The sequence below is a fragment of the Bison bison genome, unplaced genomic scaffold (genome assembly GCF_000754665.1).
Source record: "Bison bison bison isolate TAMUID 2011002044 unplaced genomic scaffold, Bison_UMD1.0 scf7180017864148, whole genome shotgun sequence".
Classification (NCBI taxonomy): domain Eukaryota; kingdom Metazoa; phylum Chordata; class Mammalia; order Artiodactyla; family Bovidae; genus Bison; species Bison bison.
In genome coordinates, this window is record NW_011494720.1 from 2,455,350 (window position 1) to 2,461,607 (window position 6,258).

Consider the following 6,258-nt stretch of genomic DNA (forward strand, 5'->3'; position numbering starts at 1 on the left):
AGGTTCCCGACGCGGCCCGTGCGCCGCCACGCCCCTCCCCGCGCCCGGCGCCCGGCGCCCGGGATGCGCTGGTCCCCGGCACCGCTGGGGGCAGGCGCCCAGGCTCTCTCCCCGGCTTCCCCTACCTCCTGGAGATGCTCGGCCGCCTCCAGCGTCTTGCTGCAGCGGCAAAGGCTTTCCGCGGCTCTCCTCCTCGGGGAGCCTTTCCACCAGGTCCACCTCCCGGGGGGTCGAGGAGGAAAGAAATGGCCGAGAGCGCCGGGAAGGAGATGCTCTGCCCCAGCTGCTAACTTTTGCCTGGGATTTCCACCGCCCGGCTGACCTTTCAGGGCAGAACCTATCTTGAAAGGCTGGGGAGGTTCGCTGATGGTCCCAGGAAGGAAGTGATGCGGTTCACTGGGGACATTTCTCTGGCTCCTTTTCAATCAACTTTCGAAAAAGATCCTAACGGCTGACCTCTTCCGCAGCATGCAATTTAAGGAGACGGGTCAGACTATATAGGCTTTTGTTCTTGTGGTTTATAAAGCTTCGATTTCCGGAGGAGACATCCGACCTCTTGATATTTCTTCTTGGTTATTCGTCAAGATGACGCTGGAGAACTGCCTTCAGGTTCTTCCCTCGCGCTCTCAGGGAGTCTGTCATCACAAGTCCTTCTCAAGGTGTCGAGGAGATCTGGGGTTGCCGGGTAGCCTCCTGAAGAATGTATTTTGTTGTGGTTTTATGGTCTCCAAGCAAAGTCAAACACAGCCTCTCTTTACCAACAAGGAAGCCCAGGTCCAAGAGGACTGCAGGCAACAAATAATTACAGCTATGTTGCAAGAATCTTAATAATTACTCTCAAATTTTCAATCTGAACAAATCGTTTTTTTCCATTAGCTACGTTTGCAGAATGGGAGGCTGGAGCTTTTCAGTGGACAAAGTTTTTCTCTGCCGTCTGCCTTTCCCTAGCTCACTGCCAACACGCCACTCTTTAGCTTTGCATTTTCTTCAAAGGCCTTTCTTTCTGGATTCTAACAAAATAATAATATCTGAAATGAATCTAGTGAGTTAATCTGATGTGTTTCCTTGTGTTTACGTATTTTAGAGACCAAGGAATGAATCTCTAATTGCAGAAACTGGTTGTGGCAGGGAGTCGGGCCTGGAGAGGGTGGTGTTGGGGGTCACTCTGAACATATCCTCTGCCTCAGGGTGACACTCCTCATGGCTGCCTAGAATACCTTGTCGAGGTGACCCACCATAGCCTAGTCATACAGTTACCACCCTCTGCCTGCATATGACTGGACTGAGATCCAAGCTGCAGACCTGTCACTCAGGAGGAGAGGGTGAGAGGGCAGCTGAGCTCTTCCTTGCAGTCTGTGCTTTCATCTAACCAACTCACTCACCAACTGAAACTCCTTCCCTAGACTTAGCTGCTCTTCTCCCAGGAGCAGACAGGCAGGAGCCTAGGGCTTTCTGGCTGGCATTGGTTGCCTGATGAACTGAATGTCCACTCTCAGCTCATTTTTATCCTCCACCGAAGGACTTAAGCACATCATCGACTTTTGGGAAAGGCTTGTCTTTTTTCATAAACCCCAGGGAAGTGTGTTGTAGCTTCATTATTCGACTGTATTGTTCAAACACCTACCATATCCTGAATATTGTCCTAACTGTTGGAGCCACAATGGTGAACAAAACCAAACCTGGCTCCTGCCTTCACTGAGCTTCCAGTATAATCAGGAAGAGAGACATTGATCAAAAAAACATGCAAATAATTATAAAACCCCAGCTTCCAAAAGAAGGCAAATACTTTGAGAGCCTCCAATGAAAGGAATCAATTTAGTTTAAAGAATAGGAAGACTTTGCTAAGGAAGTGACTTTTGAACTGTGAGCTGCAGGAAAAGAAACTTGGACTAAGAGGAAGGCAGATAGACTGGGGTCTAGAGTAACACTCCAGGGCAAAGGATCCATGGAAGAAAAGCACATGGTGCTTTTGAAGAAGTGAAAACCCATGGGACTGCAGAAGAGAAAGCAAGGGAGGGAACAGGAGCTTCAGTGGAAAATGGGCCCCCTGAGACTCAAAACAAAGCGAAGGGCAGATTGTGGACGTCTTAAAAACCAGCCCAAAGAGATGGATCATTAGGGGAAGTCTTTACAGTGCTCGAAGTGGTGCAATGTGATAACACTTAAGTCTTGAAGCTTTTCCTTTGGCTACAATATGGAAAACAGATTAGAAGTGGGGCCAAAATGCGTAAAGGTGGACCAGTTAGGAAGTTGTATAGTAATCTTTTAAAAAGATCATAGCCCTCATCATTACGGTGATGGTGGTGGTGAAAGTGCATGGGTTCAAGGGATGTTTAATGGATAAAAAGAGCGTGAGACATAAGGTCGTCTGTGGCAGAAGGAAATCATAATAGTATAAAGTCTTGGATTTTGAAACAAGAAAGGCCTAAGCTTAAGTCTCAACTCCGTCATTAACTACCTGTGTGAATTTTAGCTAGTAATTTAACCTCTCACAAGCTCAGATTTTACAAACTCATAATCAGGATTATAACAGTGTATCTCATTCATAGGGCTGTTGTGGGGAGTAAATGAGCTAATATTGGCAAGATTTCATAGTTCAGAGCCTGGTGCGATCAGAAAGTACAGTATAGCCAATGTCATTTTTATAGTTATAGTTATTATTGCCATGATTCTAAACATTTAGATGTTTCTAAAGTTGGCAAATAAAGAAAATACCGACTCTGCTTTACAACAGGCTGATTGAACTGATTGCAACTAGAACACCAGTTTCTGAGAGCAGCAAAATAGAACCCATGGGGCCATCACAGGCTGAGAGACAGCAGTCTGAATAGCAACCTGATTTCCTCCTCCATGGAGCTCAAGGTCTGTCCTCTTCATCTGTCTATTCTTCAGACCCTCCAAGTTTACACAGAATCTTACTCCTAAGCATCATGGCAACAGGACCAACTATATCTCTTCTCTGCATTAATAGGAGGTGGAAAAGAACAGCAAAAAAGTGCCAACTGGTTTCAGTTCAGCATTATCCCAATGGGCGCATCACTGTGTTCCCTGTATTTGTAAAATAAACCCCAATGGCCATATGAAATAAACAGTGAATCCTTTATATGGCTATCCTTTCCCTTTTATGTAATTGTGTTAATACCATGGCAAAGATTTACCACAATTAAATGTGTTGTCGATTTATTGAAAGCAGCAACCCAGGGTCTTACCAGAGGTGCATCTTTCAGAGATCTGCACAAGTGAAATTCAGTAAGCGGGCCTCTTCTTCCACCTGCTTCCATTAGTCTCAAGTCCCTTCAAAACAAACTTCTATGCACAGTGCAGGGAAACACTAAACAAAATGGCTCTTGCTTCTTAGAGGTAAAGGGGCTTTGCCTTGTCTTGACGCCGTCAGTAATGGTCTGCTTGGTTTAGGGAGCTCCTCAGTGGTAATTGCCTCTGTGGAGTTAGTCTAAGAGTTAGACTCTGTGGAGTCTGCTAAGGAGAGGGGAAGGGCAGACAGGGAAGGAGGAAGGGGTTTACCTGAAGGAAAGCTCAGAAGGATGTGGGGTTCAAAGAACTAGGATTCAACCAAATCCGCCAAAATGTCCCTTCTGCAGTTCTCAACAGGGCCTTCACTTTCACTTGAGAGGCCTAGCAAGGTTTTGAACTCACTTTACATTATAAATTTGCAAGCTGCAACAAATTTAAGTCTGTCTGATTTTTTGCTCTTCCAGCATTGTAATAACTGCGAGGGTAAGAGTTCTAGAAGCTACCTGGCCTCTGACCATGCCTTGATCTAAGATTGTAAAGTTTCTAAACTTATCTTTTTCTTTTCTTTATGGTCTTCATTGTCAGAAGTAACTGACCCATCCCATAGTTCTCCTAATTCTCTTTCCTACTATAATATTCCACAACAGTAGCCATATTGGTCTCCAAATTCTTATCTTCAGTAGGCCCTTAATTTCGAATGTAAACTTCTTCCCCCCTCCTTGTGATGTCTCTTTAGAATTCTTTTGTGCAGTGGAATCATATCATCCTTCATCCCTGTATGTGAACCCAGGCAGGTCAACTAATCAGTCTGAGATTCTCATCTTTGAAGGTCTGGACCATGGCATGGCATGAAATAGTATGTCAGCCAGGATTCATTAAAGTAAAGTCAAAGCAGCTTGAGGTTTTGAAACAGGGATTTAGTTGTTCAAAATTTTTGCTAAGGCTGGGTGAGGTGAAGTTGCTCAGTCGTGTCTGACTCTTTGTGATCCCATGGACTGTAGCCTACCAGGCTCCTCTGTCCATAGAATTTTCCAGGCAAGAGTACCAGAGTGGCTTGCCATTTCCTTCTTGCTTTGTCTTTCATTGCACCTGCCATGAAAGACCTCGGTGACTCACTGCTGCCACCTAGAGGTCAAGGTGCTGCAGCAAATGGCTAGCGGCATCACAACTGCCTCTGCTCTGACTCCTGGTGGTGGAGCTTGGTGTCAGTCACTGTAGAACTACTGTCATAGCTGCTGGAGGGCCAATTTCTCCACGTTCCATTTGCCTTCCAAGTCTCATGTGAGAGCATGGGCAGAATGTATGTTTCATCCACCCCACCCTTCCCCAGGAAAGAGCCTGGGAAATGTAATCCCCATACTTCCAACCTCTGAGATGCAGGGCGAGTGCATAGAATAGACAGCAAAGATTGTTTTCCAACAAACAATATTCAGTACAAACACAGACTCGGAAAGAAAAGCAAACTTATATTTAAATTATAACTCATAGGAACTCCAGTTTAAAACACTGAGTCTTTTAAATCTGTTAACTCTCATATTGATAGTATTTTAGAATTTCAAGAGCTACAATTTTAAGACTGTTTTTTTAAAAGAACACAAAAAATAGCATATCTGATGAATTTTAAGATGACATCTACCCAGTGTAAGCTTGTCACTTTCTCCCCATTGTTCCTTCAAGAGCTGTTCTTCTTAAACCAGTGTTGTCTTTCCCCTGCTTTAACCGTACACTCCCAGGATCATGGCCTTGATTTTGTCACTATCAATAATAACAATCATTTGATACTGATAATCTCAATGTTAACACTCCACTCTCTGACTGCTTCCTCTTTTGTTTTCAGCCCATTTATTTTTCTGCTTCAATTCCAGGAGTTTCTCAGCTAAATAGGACTTATTGCCCCTGATAAGGCCACTGCCAGTCCTTATGATGACTTTGTGTTAGAGAGGGAGCCTTCCTCAAGATGTTTCAGGTCATTCTTTTGTAGACTGTTATAATAGGCCATTTGGTAAGAAGTAATACCATTACTGTCTGCAGATGACATGATACGATAGATAGAAAATCCTGAAGAGACCACCAAAACACTATTAGAGCCAGTTACATGCCAAAGAATCAAACTGGAATGCCATTTGCACATCCTATACAAAAATAAACTCAAAATGGGTTGAAGACCTAAATGTAAGACCCGAAACCATAAAACTTCTAAAAGAAAAAGAAGCAGTAAGCTCTTTGACATTTCCCTTCGTCGTATTTTCGAAGATACCTCTCCTCAGGCAAGAGGAACAAAAGCAAAAATAAATGGGGCTGCATTTAACTAAAAAGCATTTGCACAGGGAAGGAAACTGTCAACAAAGCAAAAAGCTTGTCTACCGGATGAGAGAAGATACTTGCAGCGTGATTTACAGTAACCAAGATATGGAAGCAACCTAAGTGTCTGTGGATAGATAAATATATAAATATATATTTGTAAATATAAAATACATACACACACGATTATTCAGTCATAGAAAAGAAAGAAATCCTGCCATTAGAAACAGCATGAATGGACCTAGAAGGTATTAACCTAAGTGAAATAAGTCAGACGAAGAAAAACAAATGCTGTATGATTTCACTTGTATGCAGAACCTAAAATACCGAAACAAAGGAATAAACATAGCAAAGCAGAGTAGACTCAACAGAGAACAAACAAATGGTTGCTAGAGGAAAGGGAGGTTAGAGGATGAGCGAAAATAGGGGAAGGAGATTAAGAAGTACAGACTTCCAGCTACAAAATGAATGCGTCACAAGGATGAGAGGTACGGCTGGAGGCATATAGTCAATTTTATTGTAATATCTTTGTGGGGGGTAGCAAAACTTAGCAAATAGGGTAACTTGGAGAAGGAAATGGCAACCCACTTCAGTGTTCTTGCCTGGAGAATCCCAGGGACGGGGGAGTCTGGTGGGCTGCCGTCTATGGGGTCGCACAGAGTCGGACACGACTGAAGCAACTTAGCAGCAGCAGCATAGGGTACA

The 6,258-nt window shown here is 43.8% G+C and overlaps 1 protein-coding gene across 1 annotated transcript in view; it reads right to left on the bottom strand.

Annotated features, from left to right (window-relative positions):
• SYNE1 (spectrin repeat containing, nuclear envelope 1) overlaps positions 1-691 on the bottom strand; it is a 501,723-nt gene extending 501,032 nt beyond the window's left edge. Inside the window, exon 1 of the mRNA XM_010840908.1 lies at positions 126-691. The gene's annotated coding sequence lies outside the window, so the exon portion shown is untranslated. The remainder of the gene's footprint in view (positions 1-125) is intronic.
• Between the last annotated feature and the right edge of the window lie 5,567 nt (positions 692-6,258).